This window comes from Emydura macquarii, unplaced genomic scaffold (genome assembly GCF_026122565.2).
Source record: "Emydura macquarii macquarii isolate MOO-44397 ecotype Brisbane River unplaced genomic scaffold, CSIRO-AGI_Emac_v2 contig_2321, whole genome shotgun sequence".
NCBI lineage: Eukaryota > Metazoa > Chordata > Testudines > Chelidae > Emydura > Emydura macquarii.
Genome location: NW_027132458.1, coordinates 3,065,288 through 3,083,900, shown reverse-complemented (window position 1 = coordinate 3,083,900; position 18,613 = coordinate 3,065,288). Strand labels below are relative to the sequence as shown.

Below are 18,613 nucleotides of genomic sequence, written 5' to 3'. Positions count from 1 at the left end.
TTGCCCAGTCATCCCTCCCATTTGGCCTGGCCACCTCTCCCTCGTGACAATCAGGGCCAGTCCTAGACCAAATGGCACCAAGGTGAGGAGAATCTTCTGTGTCCCCCCCCTCCATTTTGGCAACCCCTGTCCCCCCACAAATACACTTTCACAATTACATAATATAACAAGGTTAGCAATATTGCAGCTGGGCCCTCACTTCATTTTGTTCCTATATCTCACTGACTGAGTGGTGACATCCTGTCCCTTATATACCCGTGAGGGCATGGCTGACAACATTCTAGGAGGTTCAAGGAAAATGTAGTTCTCAGACAGCCTGGAAGGTTCCATGAGATTCTACAAAGGTCCAGAATATTCTATCAGGTTAGTGAAAAAAATGAATCCACACACGGAATACTTGCATCATTTTACTTCAAAACATTCTATTTTCCCTTTTGTCACTAATAACAAAAACAGCACCCTGAACCCAGCATCCCCAAACCCAGCACCCCAGGCAGTTGCTTGCCTCTAAATCCAGCCCTGATGACAGCCCCTGTGCACCAGGTTGCAACACCACTCACTCAAATTTGGCCTGGCTGCCCCTGGGTCATGACAGAGGGGTAGCTGGGCCAAATCTGTATGGCACTCAGCCCAGCCCTGTAGGTCAGGAGCCACAGGATCTGCTTCTGTGGGATGAGGTTTTTGTTTTATGTAGTTTTGTTCTTTTTCATTTTGTGTTATTTCACATTTGCAAAAAAAAATAATCATGTGACTTAGATAACCAAACATACATTATGAACAACCGTCAGAGATCAATCCATAGGTGGAATAGCTGGAGCCAAAATTAGGAACAACAAATACATTATAAATCAAAGTCTGTTCTGTGACTACATTGTGAGTAGAAAATAAAGGGCTAAAATCAACACATAAATAGTTTGATAGCTCACCGAGCTCCAGTCCCCAGATATCAGGATCTCTTTGAAGGAAAAAATGCCAACACTACGTTTTGAGGTATGTAGTTATCAGCTTTATAGATCATGACCGCATAACATGATTATCCACATGGTATAAACTTAACTCAGTGCATTAACTTCAATGGAGCTATCTTGATTTACACCATGGGAAGATCTGGCTCACTAAGCACCCATCTATCTATCATTGTAAAAATGCAAGTAAGTTTTCTGGGGACAGTCTCTTGGTCATTGCAAAATCCTGGTCAAGGATCTGGAAATGATCTTCCCAGGTCATTATGACAGGCAGTCTCTTACTAACAGAGCTGATCTAGTTAGAAATGTGTTAAAAACTTCTCAGCCAAGAGTTACTTCAGAATAACTGGTTTAGGAAGAAATTCAATTTGGCAGCAATTTCTTGACAGTCCTGATAAATTGTATTTACTCTCTATGAGTTACAACTGGATGGGCTAAGGCGATCCAGGGCTTAGTGTTAAACATCCCCTGGGCCTTGAAATTCACTCAGCAGTACTGCAAAGATAGAAAATGTTATGTAACTAGTCTCCAAAACCCAAGTAGGCATTCAGGGCAAGAGAATAAGTCAGCCGGCTCAATTGCTGCCTTTGTTTTTTCTGTTGATACTGCTGCTCCAAAGTTTCCAGGTGGGAATGATGTTTATCTGAGGGCTTGTCTACACATAGAGCTCTCCTGTTGCCATAATCAAGCCACCTCCGTGAGAGATGGTAGCTATGATGGTGGGAGAAGCTCTGCTGCTGACACAGCGCTGTCCATACTGGCACTTATGTCAGTGTAACTTATATGGCTCAGGGGATGGTTTATTTGCATCTCTGAGCAATATAAGTTATGTTGACATAAGATGTAGTGTAGCCATGGCCTGAGTGTCACAGGCCAAGAAAAATAGGCCAGATTGTGTCAGGATAAAATGTTGGTGCATGTCTGGGAAAATGTTCTTGTCTGATGATAGAGCGCTGAAGTGGATTTCCTACTGAAAGAAACAACGTGATACAAACTACCCCAAACAGTGGAATTACAGACATATTGGACTTCAGAATATACCCAATGTGCAAATCTAATACTGCAGGCTACAGGTAATTTTTAATACTACATTAATTCAGAAAGAGATGACTTCATGAGAGAGCTGTGTATATTTTAAATTCATGTGAAGTGAAACCAGACTGAACTTTTCTACCAATGTGGCAAAATGAACAAAAAATTTTTAAAAAGTTGCTTTCATTTAACTACCATGTCACACTCTTAATATATAGTGGGTGGCTGTCACTTAGCACCATTAAAAACAGTGGTCCAAGGGCAGGAAGGAAAAAGAAGGGGGCAAATCTGCTTACCTAAACTCTTACCTAAACTGCTTACCTAAACTCCACTCATTTCCCACTGGTATTCTTTCTGCTTCCTGTCCTGAAATGTTGCTATTAAATAGCAGATAGTGAAGAGGATCCTGGAGTATTAAAGGCCTTTAGAGATCTCCACAATAAGGTAGAGCAACAGGCTGGCATACAACCTAGAAACTATTAGAAAATCAGATTTCGTTTGTGGTACTCTTTTATATGCAAATCTCAGCCCAGGTACTGGTTCTTGAACTTAGATGGATTCTATTTGCACTGGCCTACATATCTCTCTCTCTCTCTCCCCCTCCCCCCCTTACACAGACCACAGAATTCCTTCCTTTCATTCCCCCGACTCCCCAGGGGACCTACTAAATGCCACAGATTTGCCTTGAGATGCTTATAGTGCTTTCTTTGGAGACTGCAGGCAAGAGCCATTGCCTCTTCTAAGCCCTATACAGATCTTTGAGGGGTATTTCAGAAAGTACCCATTGCATAGGACAGTAGAGGTGAGAAATCATAAGCGTTTCTCACTGACAGCCAGATCCTGAATGCTTGAGCCGGGTGAGGGTAGGGGCACGTGTAACTACATACTACAGCAAAGAAGTCCTACCAACCTAATGTGGAGTTGCTAGGGAACCCCTGGAGATTCCCTACTAGACATGCTCAGGATTAGGGGATGGACTCCACTGGTTCAATAGGGAGCAGGTTGGCAGTGGGAGCATTTTCCTGCTCATCCAGTTTGGGAACAGGCACTTCCCGACCCTCAGAAGAAAATTATGTGGTAAGAGAAGACAATAATCTTTAGATGCCAGCATTCCGCCATGCAAGCTGCTGCAGAAGATAGTTCCTCAGAACTTCCTGAAGACCTGGGCAGATGGCCCCAGAAGCATGGTAGGGAGGTCCACTGTTAAGCACTAACAGGCATAACTGTAACCAAGAACTGACTGGCAGGGGAGAGGGAGAAGACAGATGGTGTTTGTGAACCTGAACTTGCAGGGTTTGGTTCTCAGCCAAACCTTGTGAATGCATTTCAAGAGTGAAAAGTGTTACATGCTAGTACATAAATAATGTTGTAACACACCACCAAAACAAAGAGGTGGAGAAGGCTTTATTCTTACAGAGCTACTGTGTTTGCATTCCTGAAGTCTGATGCTATTGGTATTAACCAGATGCCATTGGCCTACTAAAGACACCATTTTCAAATGCAAAGGTGCTTTCTTCCTGAAGATTCTCCAGCAGATTTTTAAAGCATTTAGATCCTTTCATTCTTAATATACACTGTGATTATCTTGTATCTGCACAGTCAATCTTTACAATTAGGGTCTAGTGTCTTTCTCCAACAGGCTCTCTTTCTCCTTTAATGCTGGCTACTCTTCATTCCAGGGCATTTCAATGCCTATCTTAACTGTCTTTTTATATTGGTACAGTACCAATTTCTCTCAGCAGTGTAGCTACATCCTCAGTGGTTGGAGAAGACCAATGAAAATTGGCAAAGGATTTCTAAGATCATCAAGGACATCTGGTTTGCCCATGTTTTGCTAACTTATAAAGCTGTGTGCTACCATTAGAGACTCTTGACAAGTAAACATCTTGGGAGTTTCAATTAGGTGAAATTTCCTGCTCTACTTGGTGCTCTAACTTGTAGCACCTCATCCACCCCCCCCGTCCAATAGTGATCAAATTACTTTATGCTGTTCACTCCCGTATTCATTGCTGTTGTAACAGGAGGGCAGTGACCAGGAAATTTAAATTGTTTGTCTGTGTGAGAGTCAGAGAGAAAAATAGAACAATGTGGTACAATATATCATAGAACCATACTCCTCTTCAATCCTATTCAGGATATGTCAGACAAGTTTCTATGCAACAGCCATTTCAGAGATGAATGTTGCAGCAGTATTGAAGTACTGTACAGTCAAGCTGATGGAGAAGTGAATTCTCATAAAACTTGGGGAAAAGTTTTAGACAGATCTTTGGAAATACCAGGCAAGAAAAGAATATACTAACATTTACAAGTGATTTTACTCTGACAACACTGTCATGGGGTATTTTACAGGTGGGGCAGAGGGCAAATGATTTGTCCAAAGTCATGCAGAAAGTCTGCAGCTAAATCAGCAATTGAACTCAGAGCTCCCATGGCCTAATTCAGTGTACTATCTCCTAGGCCATCCTTCCTATCCATCTGTCACTCAAGCAAGCATTTGATCTAAAAGAAAAAGGCACTGCAGTTCAAATAATCCCAATAGTCCTCTCTATCTCCCTCCTTCTGTTAACTGCCACTCACACTACAACTACAAATAGATCAGGTGTTTCCATGGCTGCTGCAAAAACAAACAGTCTGGGTCAGGCTGATTATGTAGATTTTTTAGTGACAGGCGGCACTACACTGATATTCCCTAAATGTTCGTGTAATAATGCTGTTTGTAGGAAGGTTGTCAGTTGGCATTTGTCCCTGGGCTCCATTTCCCTTGACAAAAAAATGTTAATTGCCCAGGTAGCTTCATAAGCAGCATTCCTTATGTGGTTGCACTGAAAAGCTACATTTCTCACACCTAGCAAATGCTGCACTGTGTTTTTGATGCAAGTATCAGTGCAATACGGAAGCTGTTCCATACAACAGAAAAGGATACGTAGATGTGGACTGTGCAAATTATGGTTCTGCTCCTAGGAGGTGCAGAGATCATTCTGTTCCTCATAATGTCACCATGCTTTACTGATGACCTGAAATAGATGACCTGCCAGGAAGGACAATTAAAGAGTCAGTGGCATGAATCCTGTGCCAGATTTGAACAACTGTACCATACAGACTTTCTGAAATCTCATGTTGTGGCTGTGCAGGATGCAAAGATGACTTTCTTTGACTCTACCCAGGCATCAGCAATATCATGAACAGTGGATCTTTTGCAGGCGGTGGGTAGCCTGCTTAATCTGTCCTACCTTTACTAAGTGAAAATCATCAACTCTTTCTTGCTGTGTTACCTTGTGGATAGAATTATTCAAATCAGACCTAGCTGTCTGCTTCCATCTCTAGGTGACATGGTGGGAGGGGAGGAATTTTCTGCTTGATTTCTGGTCAATGACACCATGAAGACTCTGGCAGTGCAGTAGGAACTTTGTCCCCAAAAAACCTTATAATTCATACCCATCTCCTTCCTGGCTGGTGAATGCTGGTGGGGAAAAGCGAATTCACTTTAGAGTTATTAATGCCTCCTCAATAGAGGGCAAGGTTCCAGTTTTCCTTACCATAAACATTGCTGAGTCCTGTGCTCCAGGAACCAGCTCAATTGAAAATCAGGCCAGATATTGACCTGCTCTGCATCTCCTCTGTTGGGGAAAAGTTTGTCAAGGAGGCTGTGATGAGACAAGTCCTCAGATTTCCTAACTAGTCTGGTTTCAGACTTGTATACTGCACAGATACGCACTTAGTTGTGTGCATGGATGATGCCTGACCATGGATGGTCAGGCATCCATGTCAATTCTTTTAGATCAGTCAGTGTCATGTTCATCATGAGGTTTTGCTGATATATTTGTTGTACTACAATATTCACCCCAATACTCCTCTGTGCTACTCCAGAGAACCTGTCCTTCCTCTCTGGCACTAAACAATCATACTGCCATTAACTGATTGCCTGAACCTTCCTTCCTCTTCCTCCAAAACTAATTAGAATAAGGGCATGATTCAGCAAGATACTTATGCACGTGCCTTACTTTGGGCACATTAAGTTCAGTGGAACTACTCGTGCTTAAAACAAGGCATCTGCTTAAATACCTTGCTGAATTGGGGCCTAGATGTTGAAACTCTCAATATTATCGCTCTGTGATTTTTCCAACAGACATAACAAGACCTTTTCAGGGAATGGTGCCAGCAAAGTGACTATTCCTGCTCTAATATCTCCAGCTCTCCTCTTCACTGACAAACAATGGGGCCCTTATGCAACGTCTTTGAAAAAAGAGTCATCCAGGGCCTTGAATAAAAAGAGAGATTGTTCAAATCAGCTTCTCTCTCACCTAAATTTATTGGCTTGATCCGACACTATTTTTTATCTGCTCTCTTGAAGGTTGAGTGTGGAAAAACCCCATACAGTTATTCTTTATGACAGAAGATAATACCCAGACCTTAGCTGTGAAGGAATATTTTTATTGGGTGGGAGGTGGAGGGATATTTGTATTTATTCTCCATTTTCTTAGCAGTTTGACAAAAAAATTCCTTATGAATTTTATATTTTTTTCCATTTTGGAAATATTGATTTTTTTGCTGTATTTTTTAAGTGAAACTAGGATCAGCAGAGATTTTCTTGTTTAACAACAATAGCTTAAACGTAATATACAAGTAGCACCTTGTCATGACAAATAACCTTTACTTATTCATCGGCACCAACAATGTCTGGGCAGCTCTGGGAATAGTTTGTTGTTTTCATTTGCTGCTGCAGTGTCAGCAAAACAAAGTGTCAAGGCTCAACTACTGCTCTCAGATATTCATGCACAGCTCTGAGGGCAAAATCTGGGACTGTTTTCTCTTAGGTCATTCAGCAAGATGCCTATTTTTAGAAATATTTCACAGCAATGGAGGGGGAAGCTTTATATATCCTCAAATATGGAAAGACAGTTAATAGAGCACTGCAATGGGAATCTGAAGACCTGGTTTGGATCCTCTTTCTGACTTCATTTGTGACCTTGAGCAAGTCACTTTCCTTCTTGGTGCCTCAGGTTTCCCCATCTGTAAAATGGAGCTAATAATACTTACTTGCCCTTTGTAAAGTGCTTTGAGATCTATGACTGAGAAGCACTATTAAGAGCTAAATATTACAATTGTTATTTAGAATCTAGATAACTGTTTTCACTTCTCTATCAGATTATTATAATTTTGAAATAAAATTTTGGAACCATTCCATTCTAAATATAATTATCTCCCCCCACACCCATTTCCTTTCTTACACAAAATCACATAGCCTTGATTACCAGCTACATTTGCCCACATTAGAATTAACTGTACTAGAACAGTTATATGATCATTAAATGTAGGACTCCAAAGACTAAGGATTTAATGAGTGTGGAATGTAATGAAACACTATGGAAACTACATTACAGGAGTAATGTGTACTTTAGTGGTCTGAAAGTCCTGCAATATAATCCTAGCATGCCAATACTAGAATGAATAGTCCTACAATTCAGTTAGTATTGTCTTACTAGTTATATCACAGAATACAATAAAGTAGAGTCTATCCAATCACTCTGAGCCAACAGATTGGTGCTATTTGTACAAGAAAACAAAAATGGTCTTGTTTTGCACAAGAAAGAGACAGCAGTTAAAGTGCAAGATGCTGGCTTGTCCATGCAGTCACGATTAGGCTGTAGCCTACTGTCATAAAATCAATCACGTCACTATGTCCATCACAAAAAAACCCATGCAAAACCCACAGCTGATAGCCAAATAGATAATATGTAGGAAGCAAGAAGCCTTTGAAATGATGTTGCTCTTTTTCTTAACATGTAAAACACTCTCACACATACACACTCACAAAGTACCACATTCACGGAGCTCCTGATTGTGCATACCCTTTAGTCGCACAAGCAGTTCTCATAGTCCCATTGCAGTCCTCTGAACCCTTACCTCATTCACTACACACCATCCATCCTGGCCACCAAGGGCCCAACTGAACTCTCAGTTACCCTTGTGTAATTTCAGCGATACTCTGGATCTAAACCGTAACAACTGTAAACAGAATTGATCTCAAAATAAGGCACAGTTCTGCAGGATCTGTCTCATTCATTACATGTCCGTGCCTTGCTCACTGCGCACCATCCCAGAAGTTCTCAAACTAATTTGATCACGCCTCCCTGCCCCCTCCTTTGTGTCTGTCGTTGTTTATGTCCCCTCCCCATCGCTCCCACCACACAAAGTACACATACGGCTGCCCAGCTCAGAAGGCAGAGTGGAGAGCAGCAGCTGTTGGCCAGGAGCCCAGGACAGAAGGCAGTGCCACCACTAGCAGCCTGCAGAAGAAAGGGTGGCAATACCTTACCATGCCATCCTTCTCCGCTGCTGCTGGCGGCGACTCTGCCTTCAGAGCCGGGCACCTGGCCAGCAACCACCACTCTCCTAAAGCTTCTCACAACCCCCAAGAATACATTCCGCACCGTCCAGTTTGAGAACCTCTGTGTCATCCTACCTGATTGCTGACTGGAAGGTCCTAGAAGAAAATAAAAAGTATGTGATCATATAAAATTAGGGTATTATTGTATAATGCATACATATAAGGGGAGGGGGGGAGTGTTAACGCTACATAGACCACCTTAACTTAGGCATTTCCTGACCACTTTTCTTTCTACCTTAAAGTTTCTTTTAAAATATTTTTCAGCATGGAATTTTTTAGATTTTTAAGAAAAATTGAGAAAAAGACATTCTTCCATTGACTTCAATGGGTTCTGGATCAGACCTTAGGAGCTATTTTACAAAATAAACAAATGTATCCCAGTTAATTCTGAATATTTTTCAACAATTAAACAATACACATTTGCCACGCTGTAGAATTGGAATGATAAAATAACTAGATTTTCAAGTACTATATATTGATGAATTTCACAATGTATCTATTCAACTACTCTTAAAAAATTATTTGCCCATTAGTAGTAAATGTAATGAATTACAGAACCAATCCTTGTAGAAGAAGCAGCAGGCCTATATTGTACTTCCTGTCAGACAGAGATTGAGCATTAAAAAAATTCACCCAAAACCACGAAAAGTTCCAAATATATATATATATATATATATATATATATATCTGTCTGGCACAACGGAGCCCCAGCCTCTTGGCAATACTATAATACAGCAGAAACTGTTTTGCAACCCTAACTATGACAACTGTGCTCTCATGCGTGGTTCAGGTCCAAACTAGCCTTGGATTATAGACTATATGCAGCAAACACAACTTTATCAGTGCATAGTTATTACAAACAAAAGTTCCTGCCTCTCTACTTGATCAGGAAGTATTTTAAATGCAATATGGCCTAGAGGATCTACAGCAATATGAATATATCTATTCCTCTTCACTTCTATCCAGATATTTTTCTACTGTGTCCGACAAACTGTTGGATCATTTTTCTCTGCAGTCTCAATGTCATCCATCACTGGTCATCACCTAGCCTCCCACTTTAGTCCTTTATACTGCACTGGAAACTGCTAGCAAGAACCCTCATGTCTGGATTTGATTGTTTTCCATCGTGTCACTCTCCAACCACCAATGTCTCCACCCACAACTGGTAACATACAGAACTATATCTATGAAAAAAAAAATCACATAGAAAATCTATCCTTCATTTCTTCTCCCAGCTGCCACATTGGCAGGAGTAATCTCCCTTGCTCTGATCTGTCTCCTGGCAGCAGCTATAGGGAAGGGGGCAGAATTATCAGCCGAATGCCTGTTGCAGAGACGAAAGGAGCTGTCCTATTAAAAACAATGTGTTGGGATTTCCCTCGTGACCTTTTTTTTAAACTTGGATTTCCAAGAACTCAGTTTGACTCCAGACTTCATTATTCAGGTGTTTTTATTTGGCATATAGCAATGCCACACTGAGTTGATTAGACTTAAACATGGGGTGGATGCAGGGTACCGCACAGATCCAAAGTTACACAGAAACCCTTTCCCTTCCTATACACTTACACATTCTAATGCAGTTACTATGCACATTGCATTACACATTTAATGATCTCTATGTATGACTGGGGATGATGTAGTTTGCTTGTTCCTTTGGTTAACTCCTGAAACCCGCATCATTTGATTAGTTTAACTATGTCCCTGTTATTATATCAGTATTCATTTTTGGAAATACAAGTCTGTTTTAGTAATTTTACACACATGCGCACACACACAACTCCTATATTTGTATAGTAGATGCTTACAATAGTTTTTTTTCTCCTCACAGACCTCCTTGGCTTTACCTTCTCAGACTCTCTCTTACAACATTTATCAGTGCACACATTACCTGGAGATTTACACTGTTAACAGTGAGGTATATTCTTCTCTTTCCTTATCACCAAATTAAAATAAATCTGGCCAGGTAAGGCGTTTACAGTAGCAAAGGCTTCTCACAAAGCACTGTAGCATTATTACAAGCTAAACACCAGGAAGCTATTAGAACATGACGGCAGGGTAAATTATGAGTGTAATGTACTATATAATGTAATACAATATCCTAGAAGACCATAAGGTCAACTTTCTATGAAATGGATACATAATTTTAATAAAAGACAAAATTATGAAGACAGCAGACAGAGACACCAGAGTTGTGCCTGTTTGAGAGGTCTACTGTAAAATTTATTTGACACATCTAACTTTTTATTTAAGTTCATAGTTGGTTTGAAAATGTGTGTGTAAAGTAGGTTAGAAGTAGGTTTCATCTGAAAGTTTCATAATTCTGGAAAATTTCACATAATTACACACAAATTACCACTTTTTAATCTCTCTGCTACATTGTCTCATGATTTTTCCACTTCATTGGTTTTCTTAGCACAAGATATACTTCTAAACTCCCAAATCAACACATGTATAGTTTGCGCTGTACACTTGAGCATAAGATACTTTGTAAACCCATTGGCCCAAATCCTCAAATGATGTAGTGACAATGAAGTCTAGTCATCAGTGACGGAATTTATGGTTACTGTGTTAATTTACAACAGCTGAGGATCTGAGCCACTGAGTTTTAAAAAGAGACATAACAAGAGTTGCTAACTGTCTTATCCAAATTGACTTGAACCACTTAAGCTGAGATTTTCTAAGGCCAGGTCTACAGTACAGAACTATAACCAGTATAACTATACCTCTCAGGAGTGTGAAAAATCCATGCTCCTGAGCGATGTAGTTATAGCGACTTAACCCCCATGTAGACAGTGCTATGTTGATGGAAGAGCTTCTCCTGTTGACATAGCTACAGCTTCTCAGGCAGGTGGATTAACTGTGCCCATGAGAGACGCTCTCCCGTCAGCATAGGAGCATCTTCACTAAAGCGCTACAGAGACAGAGCTGCACTGCTGTAGTGCTGTACATGAAGACAAGCCCTAAATCACAAACGACTTTGAGGGGAAGTTGAGCACCAAATTCCTTTTGCACATTTGAAATCTCTCTCCCAAGTGATTATGGGTGGGATTTTCAGAAGCACTCTGCGCTGGCTTAATTCTGCTCCCATTGAAGTCCTGGACTCCCACTGATTTCAATGGGAGTAGCGTTAAACCCTTGCAGAGAGTATTTTGAAAATGCCATCCTAAAGGTGTAGTCACCAGTGATTACCGTTCTCACTGCTAAACAATTAGCAATTAACCTCTTAAGTGCTAAGTGCCTACCTGTGTTCCAGAACTAGCAACAGCTGTAGGAGAAGAGAGAGAACTGGGTGGATTGTGCCCCTCCTATGAAAGCAAGAGAATAGAACTCAGGTTGACAGGGCGGTGGGGAGTATACAGGGAGCCAGAGTTAAGTCTGGCTGAGGACTTAAGCCAGGGAGAAAGAGTTGGATGAACTTATCATAGTCTTCATTGTCTCCACATCACCAAGCCACTGCACAATGTCACAAGAGTAGTATCAACACAGGAGAGGCTGTAGTGATACTAGTTAGTATTATAGTAATACAAAATGGCCCCAGTCAAGAGGTCCCACTATGCTAAGTGCTGTACAAACACATAAGATGACATGGTCCATACTGCAAAGAGCTTACAATCTGATTTAAGGAATGATGGTATTGCAAGGCGGTAGTACTGCTGAAAAGGACCTGGGGTTATAGTGAATCACAAACTGAATAGGAACAAACAATGTGATGCAGTTGCGAAAAAGGTTAATACACTCTGGGATGTATTAACAGGACTGTTGTAGGACAGATATATGAGGTAACTGTCTCACTCTATTTGGCAGTGGTGAATCTTCAGCTGAAGTACTGTGTCCAATTCTGAGTGCCACACTTTAGGAAAGATGTGGACAAAATGGAGAGAGTCCATAGGAGAGCCACAAAGTGATAAAAGGTTTAGAAAACCTGCCCTATGAGGAAAAGTTAAAAAAACTGGGCATGTTTATTCTTGAGAAAAAAAGCCTGAGGGGGGGACCTGATTACAGTTTTCAAATATGTTAAGGGATGTGATAAAACAGGACTAGACAACAATTTTGTTATCCATGTCCACTGAAAGTAAGACAAGAAGTAACGGGCTTAATTTCCAGCAAAGATGATTTGTTAGTGATACATTAGGAAAAACTATCTAATGATAAGGGCATTTCAACTCTGAAATAGGCTTCTAATGGAGGCTATGGAATCCCCATCACTGAAAGTTTTTAAGAATAGGTTGGACAAACACCCATGAGGGATGGTGTAGGTTTACTTGGTCCTGCCTCAGTGCAGGGCTCTGGGCTTGATGACAGCTTGAGGTCCCTTCTAGCCCTTCATTTCTATGGTTCTCTGCAACAACTGAGTCTGACCAGTAAGACGGAAGAATGATGAAGGCATCAATAATGAGACCTCACACTTACATAGGTTAATAATTTTTCAAGTAAATACGTATCTAAGTATCTGTAAAGCCAACTGCCAACAGTTGGCAGAGCTTGAACAGCCTACCTGTGACATGTTTAGATCAAGTTAGTACCTCCCTTTCATGAAGAATACATTCAAATATTACCAAATAAACATAAAAGCTGGCATATGCACTGAGGAGCATTTGACATCAGTCACATGACATTTCATGTCAGCTTTGAATTGTACTTATTTGGCCCAAACTCTTTTCCACAAACTGCTGCCTTAGACAAAAATCATCGTTAAGTGCCTGATCTAAAGCCCAGAGATGTAAATGGAAAGACTCCCATTGATTTCAATGGGCATTGGATCAGGCCCTAATTCTCTAGGACGATGGCAAGGCCTAATTTTTTTTTCAGTCTTTTGTAATGTATAACTGTTCAATGAAGCAAATACTGCACCATTTTTCACTGGCCATTCAGGCTTCTCTTTTCCTAGTTTAGAAGTGATGTGTGCAGCCAACTTCAAACAACCAACTGCAAACAGCAATCCTGTCACATTCTGCAGAAAGCCTGCTAAACCCAGGTCAGTAGATTTGCTACCTCTGTTAGTTTATGCACACGTACAGGTGGTGATCACATGAAATTTTATTCAACCAACATGCATACTGTGGCAAACAATTTCTTCTGATCTGCTTAGTGGCTGTGCATATGCTCACAGAATTGGAGATTAGCTGTTAGATAACGATTGCATGATAGAAAAATATAAATGATATTGTAAAGCATGATGGGCCTTCCAGCTCCCTCTCTTCTGTCCAGCCTTTATTCCAAATAAACATAACGTAGACATTTTGTAGTTTTATCAGAAGAGGCTATCAATTTTTCAAGAATCATTTTCACATGAAAGAAGGCAGAACATTTTACAATATTACCACTGAGCAGACAAACACTTTTCAAGCAGAGTAACACTGCATCTCCTCCCAACCTCAGTGCAGTCAGCGTGTTTGATTTGTTTTTATATATTTCCCATGGTTCTTACTAAACAAGCCATCGCTACTTAATCGCTATTGAAATTAAAAGTGACTCTGCACTGGAGCATTCTAAAATTAGACAAAACAGATTAAAAATAATGCAAATATATAGTGCTCTGTTTTGCTGTACTGTAATTTACAGAACAAACCACTACGAATATACAAGCAAACAGGAATCCATATCTGCTACATTTCTGCACTGACATTTGATATTTTTCCTGCCGCTCACTCCTCTGAGGGTAGCTCCATAAAACAGCAAACTCAGAGCTCCATTAACATCTTTCTCTTACCCTTTCCACTACGCAGCAGTACTTCCATTAAGGAGTCTCACTGATTTCAGATTCTTGCAAGTCACTGCTCTCCTTTTCCCGCTCACGGTCTCTCAGCGCTCACCACCGCTCTACATGTCCCTTGGGCAGTCGAGACAGGCATGTGCGGATGGGACATCACAGCAAAGTTGCTAGGCCCTTCCTGATATAATAGTGAGGCCTGTGCCAGAGAGGCGACATCAGGCCGTGCCAGATTCCAAGCAACGTGCTGATCTTGCACCTGTTGTTAGTCATAAACTTTTGACAGTCAGCTGTTCAGCTAATATTAACCAATGAAATTGCTAGTCAGAGTAAAATGTAATGGAGGAAATCAACGAATAAAAGGATCTATTGAAAATAAGGTGACCCATTGTTGTGGTTTTGCTTTTTTAATTAACAAACACTCTTGCTTGAACTCCTCCTCTAACCAGTTATTGTACACAGTAGCCAGAGCTCTCACTATAACCACTGGCTCCTTCAACAGTAGGAAGAGAAACATGCGAGTCGCAGTGAAGTACAGCACTACCCCATACAGCAAGAGGATAAAATAACCTGCCATTTATAAAAAGTCACTTGTAAAAACAAAACAAAGCAAAAAACTCACTCATCTCACAATGCTAATACAGTGTGTCAATATCCTGCTTAAAATAACAGGCATCCACTGGGGTGGGAAGGAGATTAAGTGAATTGTGAAACTTTGTATTTCATCTGTTCACTTGGTATTCTAGGGGGGGTGAGTAACACGTGTGCTGCTGTACCAATAGGCACCAGAGGGCAGCCTGAATAAAGCAACTTGAGCTCCAACTCAGAATTTTCTGACTTTGATCAGTTGACGGTAGCCGTTCCACAATTCTAAATGCAGAGTTCTTTTGACACACCAGTTTCCTTTTACAAACAATCACATTTAAAAATGAGAAGAAAAGGCTGCATGGCTCATATAATTGCCTGGCCATCTGAAGAGGGCACAGCCCGATGGGGTCAAATGTTTATGGAAGAACAGATTTTAGGTGGGAAAAATCTCTTCTATGGACAGCATTGAAAGTGTGTGTGTGGGAGGGTAATTAGAGGGGGGCTCACAAGAGGTCACAGACCTAGGGGAAAAAATAGTTAAAAATGGAGCTGTGATGTTGAGATGCGCTCTTCAAGCACTGTTGTACCAAAGCTGCTGCTACTCCACCCATATGAGAGACCCCTCTACACCTACACTTTTTTTCAGAGCACTTAAGCACTGCCCAGTCGGTTGCGTTGGGTCTGGAATTTGCAATTTTGCTGCTGGCTTAGTTTTGTTATTTTAAACCATGCCAAAGACACCCACCAGATGGTGCCTTTTTAGAAAAAGGTCATAAATTGAAATCAATAATCATTCTAAGGGTATCAGAGGAGGTGTATGAGAATTAAAAGGGACAAATGATCAACTTCACAGGGACTGTATGTGTAGACCTGGACATGGAGGGTTTGTCTACACTGCAATGTAAACCCAGGGTTAGTAGAACTTGAATTAGCAGACCCTGGGTTTCCTAAGCTTGAGTGTCTGTGTTCATTTGTAACCCCAGGTTAGGAACTATTCAACCCTGGGTCACAATTTGGGGCTCCAGCATCTACACTGAATTATGCTGTGCTGATCCCAGCATATGCCTATCCCAGGCTTCCTAGTGCTCTCCCAAAATGTGGCTGCTCTAGCCCTTTGTTCGTGGCGCAGTGTGGGAAAACCTGACTCTCCACCAAACTTGGCTGTCCAGAAGGCAAAGAAAGTTAGCTTGTGGGATTGTGGGCAAGTTTTAGTGGACTCCCAGAGCACAATTCCAGTGGGACATTGTCTACACTGAAAAACAGTAGGGCTGAAACTCTGGGTCCTGGTTGATTCAGACTCAGACCCTGCACTCCCATGTGGTCCTGGGACCTGGTCTGAGCTATGGGTCAGCATGATTTGTGTAAACAACGGGAGTCCCGTAGCACTTCAAAGAGTAACAAATTTAATTTCTGCAGGCATAAGCTTTTGTGGGCTGCAACCCTGACCAAGTGGGTTGCAGCCCACAAAAGCTTATGCCTGCAGAAATTAAATTTGTTACTCTTTAAAGTGCTATAGGGCTCTCATTGTTTCTGCTGTATACAGACTAACACGGCTGCCCCTCTGGAACTTTTCACCATAATTTGTGTGTACATAGAAGGGGTGGCTAGGCTTGAGGCTGAATTCAAACCCTGGGCTTACACTGCAATGCAGGAAGCCACCCAAACGGGAGGGGAGAAAAGTCACTGCATGCTTCTCCCTCCACACTATGGAAGATGGGAGGGAGAGCTGAACAACTCTGCCACAAAGTGTACAGCTTCAGCCACATCTGACTGGTGGTAGTGGACAATGGGAGATGCTAAAATGGGGGACAAGGCATCAGAGCAGGAGCTGAGGTATATGCAGCCTGACATGAAAGGAAGGAAAGGGAGGTGTTGAAGTGGAAGGGAAGAATTGGAAGGTGGACCAAAATGATTCTGAGGCTGCAGGTGTGGAGACACCCAGTTTAATTTAATAGGGGTGAGTCAAGGAGATTAGAAGTTAATGGAAGGACCTGGAAGTCAGAACAAGAGCTAGGGGAGACTGCTGTCCATAGGTGCATTCATAGGAAGTGAGGCTTGGCTGGTTGAAGGAACTCAGAGGCTGGGAGAGGAGTGAAGAATTGGGTCCGATTGAGAGAGAGAAAGGATTTGGTACAAACAAGTCCCTACATTCCCTTGCTTCTAGTGAATAAGTTCCTTTATCTCTTGGAAGGAAGAACTTGATTCATATTTATAGCCTAAATTCTGTTGTCTTGTGATTCAAGAGGATTCAAGCAGGTCATCTCACTTTCCCTATTGACCATGACCTTTTTTTGCCAGCTTGAAGCAAGTTGATCTGCAAGACCCACACTTTCAAGCACATCTGAACTGTGCTGTCATTTTGTATTTTGAGAACTCTCAATATTAGCTGAACCCAGTACACATCTTTAGGTAGATCTCAGAAGTCTTTAAAATAGCTATGCAGGCTGTTTTGAAAAGCTCCTGGGCCATTGCAGGAAGGAGTTGCTTCCTTAATTTTCAATGTATTGAACCCAGTCTCATGTCAAGTGAACTAACAGCTACATGGACAGCAAAGTCACAGTGCTCTTTCGGAGAACTGTATCTGTAAATCAATTTAATGAAGCATATTTGCTGCCTGGGCACAGAGTGTAAAGCACATTTTTGGAGGCTTCTGCCTGGGTCATTAGTTAGACTTCATATCATAAAGAGCCCTAGATCAAATAGAGATGGACTCTGACTGCAAAGTTCAGGTACAGACATGAATATTTCTCAGGTCTGAAGTTGTTTGGACCCAGCATTCTGGTTTGGGCCCATTTGATTCATCAGCTAGTACAATAGGCCTACTTGTAATGAACACCATATGCCTTTAGATGGTAAACTTTGGGGGCAGGGTTTCAGTGTACAAAGTCATGTACTCAGAGAGCTAATAATAAATAAGGAGATCCAATGACTGTTCATTTCATTTCTCTATCTCAGTTCAGAGCCATCTGCTGTACTTCAACACAGAACCAAGCTAACCATTTCTGACCCTTCAGTGCCACCGTACGGCAGTAACTGGCAAACCCTAACACAGCTGGCGTAATCCGCACCGGACAAGTAATTACAACGTGAAGCAAAATGCCCAAACTGTCAGGAAACTAGTGCTGGGCCTATTCATTTGTGTATGGTTGGGTTTACTTCCCACACGAGATTACACCCCACCATTAAGCGCTCACACGTACCTGATTAGTTCTTTTACATTTCACACCTTTTCTGGTGAACACGTGTTCTCTGTGTGATGTAATCTACCTAATAACCAAAATCCTTGGTGGCTCCTAAAATACCTCCCTTAGAACTGCTTAGCTCCAAGATGAGTCTTCTTTGAGAGCCACACTCACCTTTTCCCACCTGGTGCAGTGACTTAGCAAGATCATGAATCAATTAGAATCTGCCCCTGGGGTTTCAACGCCTGCCAACCCAGGCTATTAAGAGAAGAACCCAGTCACCCTAATACCTGCCACTGGAGAATCTCAAAGCAATAAATAAATAGAGTAAATAAAATGATAAATTAAAGCCTCAGCCCACACCTGTGAAGTAGCAGGGTAAGTCACTTCACCCATTCTACAGATGGGAAAATGGAGGTACACTCAACAACTAACACAGTGGCAGAACACGCCAGTATATGAGCCTGGAATAAAACTCGAACTTCTTGATGCCCAATAACATACTTTAACCACTAGGTAAAAGCCTCCTCTCAAATAGTACCAGGGCAGTTTATCTCCTACTGCTGTCTTTCAGCATTTTTGTCTCCAGTCCCAGAGAGAGAAGGCAGTGCTAAGTCATATCAAATAATAATTAAAAATTGAAACTCAGAAAAGTTCAGTTTAGGCCTTGAGTAAAGTGTTGGGTGAGGTGCGTGGAGTTTTATCTGAATTGATTCACATTGTGCTATGCACCGTATGTTCATATGCT

The 18,613-nt window shown here is 41.5% G+C and overlaps 1 protein-coding gene across 1 annotated transcript in view; it reads right to left on the bottom strand.

Annotated features, from left to right (window-relative positions):
- ARPP21 (cAMP regulated phosphoprotein 21) overlaps positions 1–14,210 on the bottom strand; it is a 245,378-nt gene extending 231,168 nt beyond the window's left edge. Inside the window, exon 1 of the mRNA XM_067560915.1 lies at positions 14,096–14,210. The gene's annotated coding sequence lies outside the window, so the exon portion shown is untranslated. The remainder of the gene's footprint in view (positions 1–14,095) is intronic.
- Between the last annotated feature and the right edge of the window lie 4,403 nt (positions 14,211–18,613).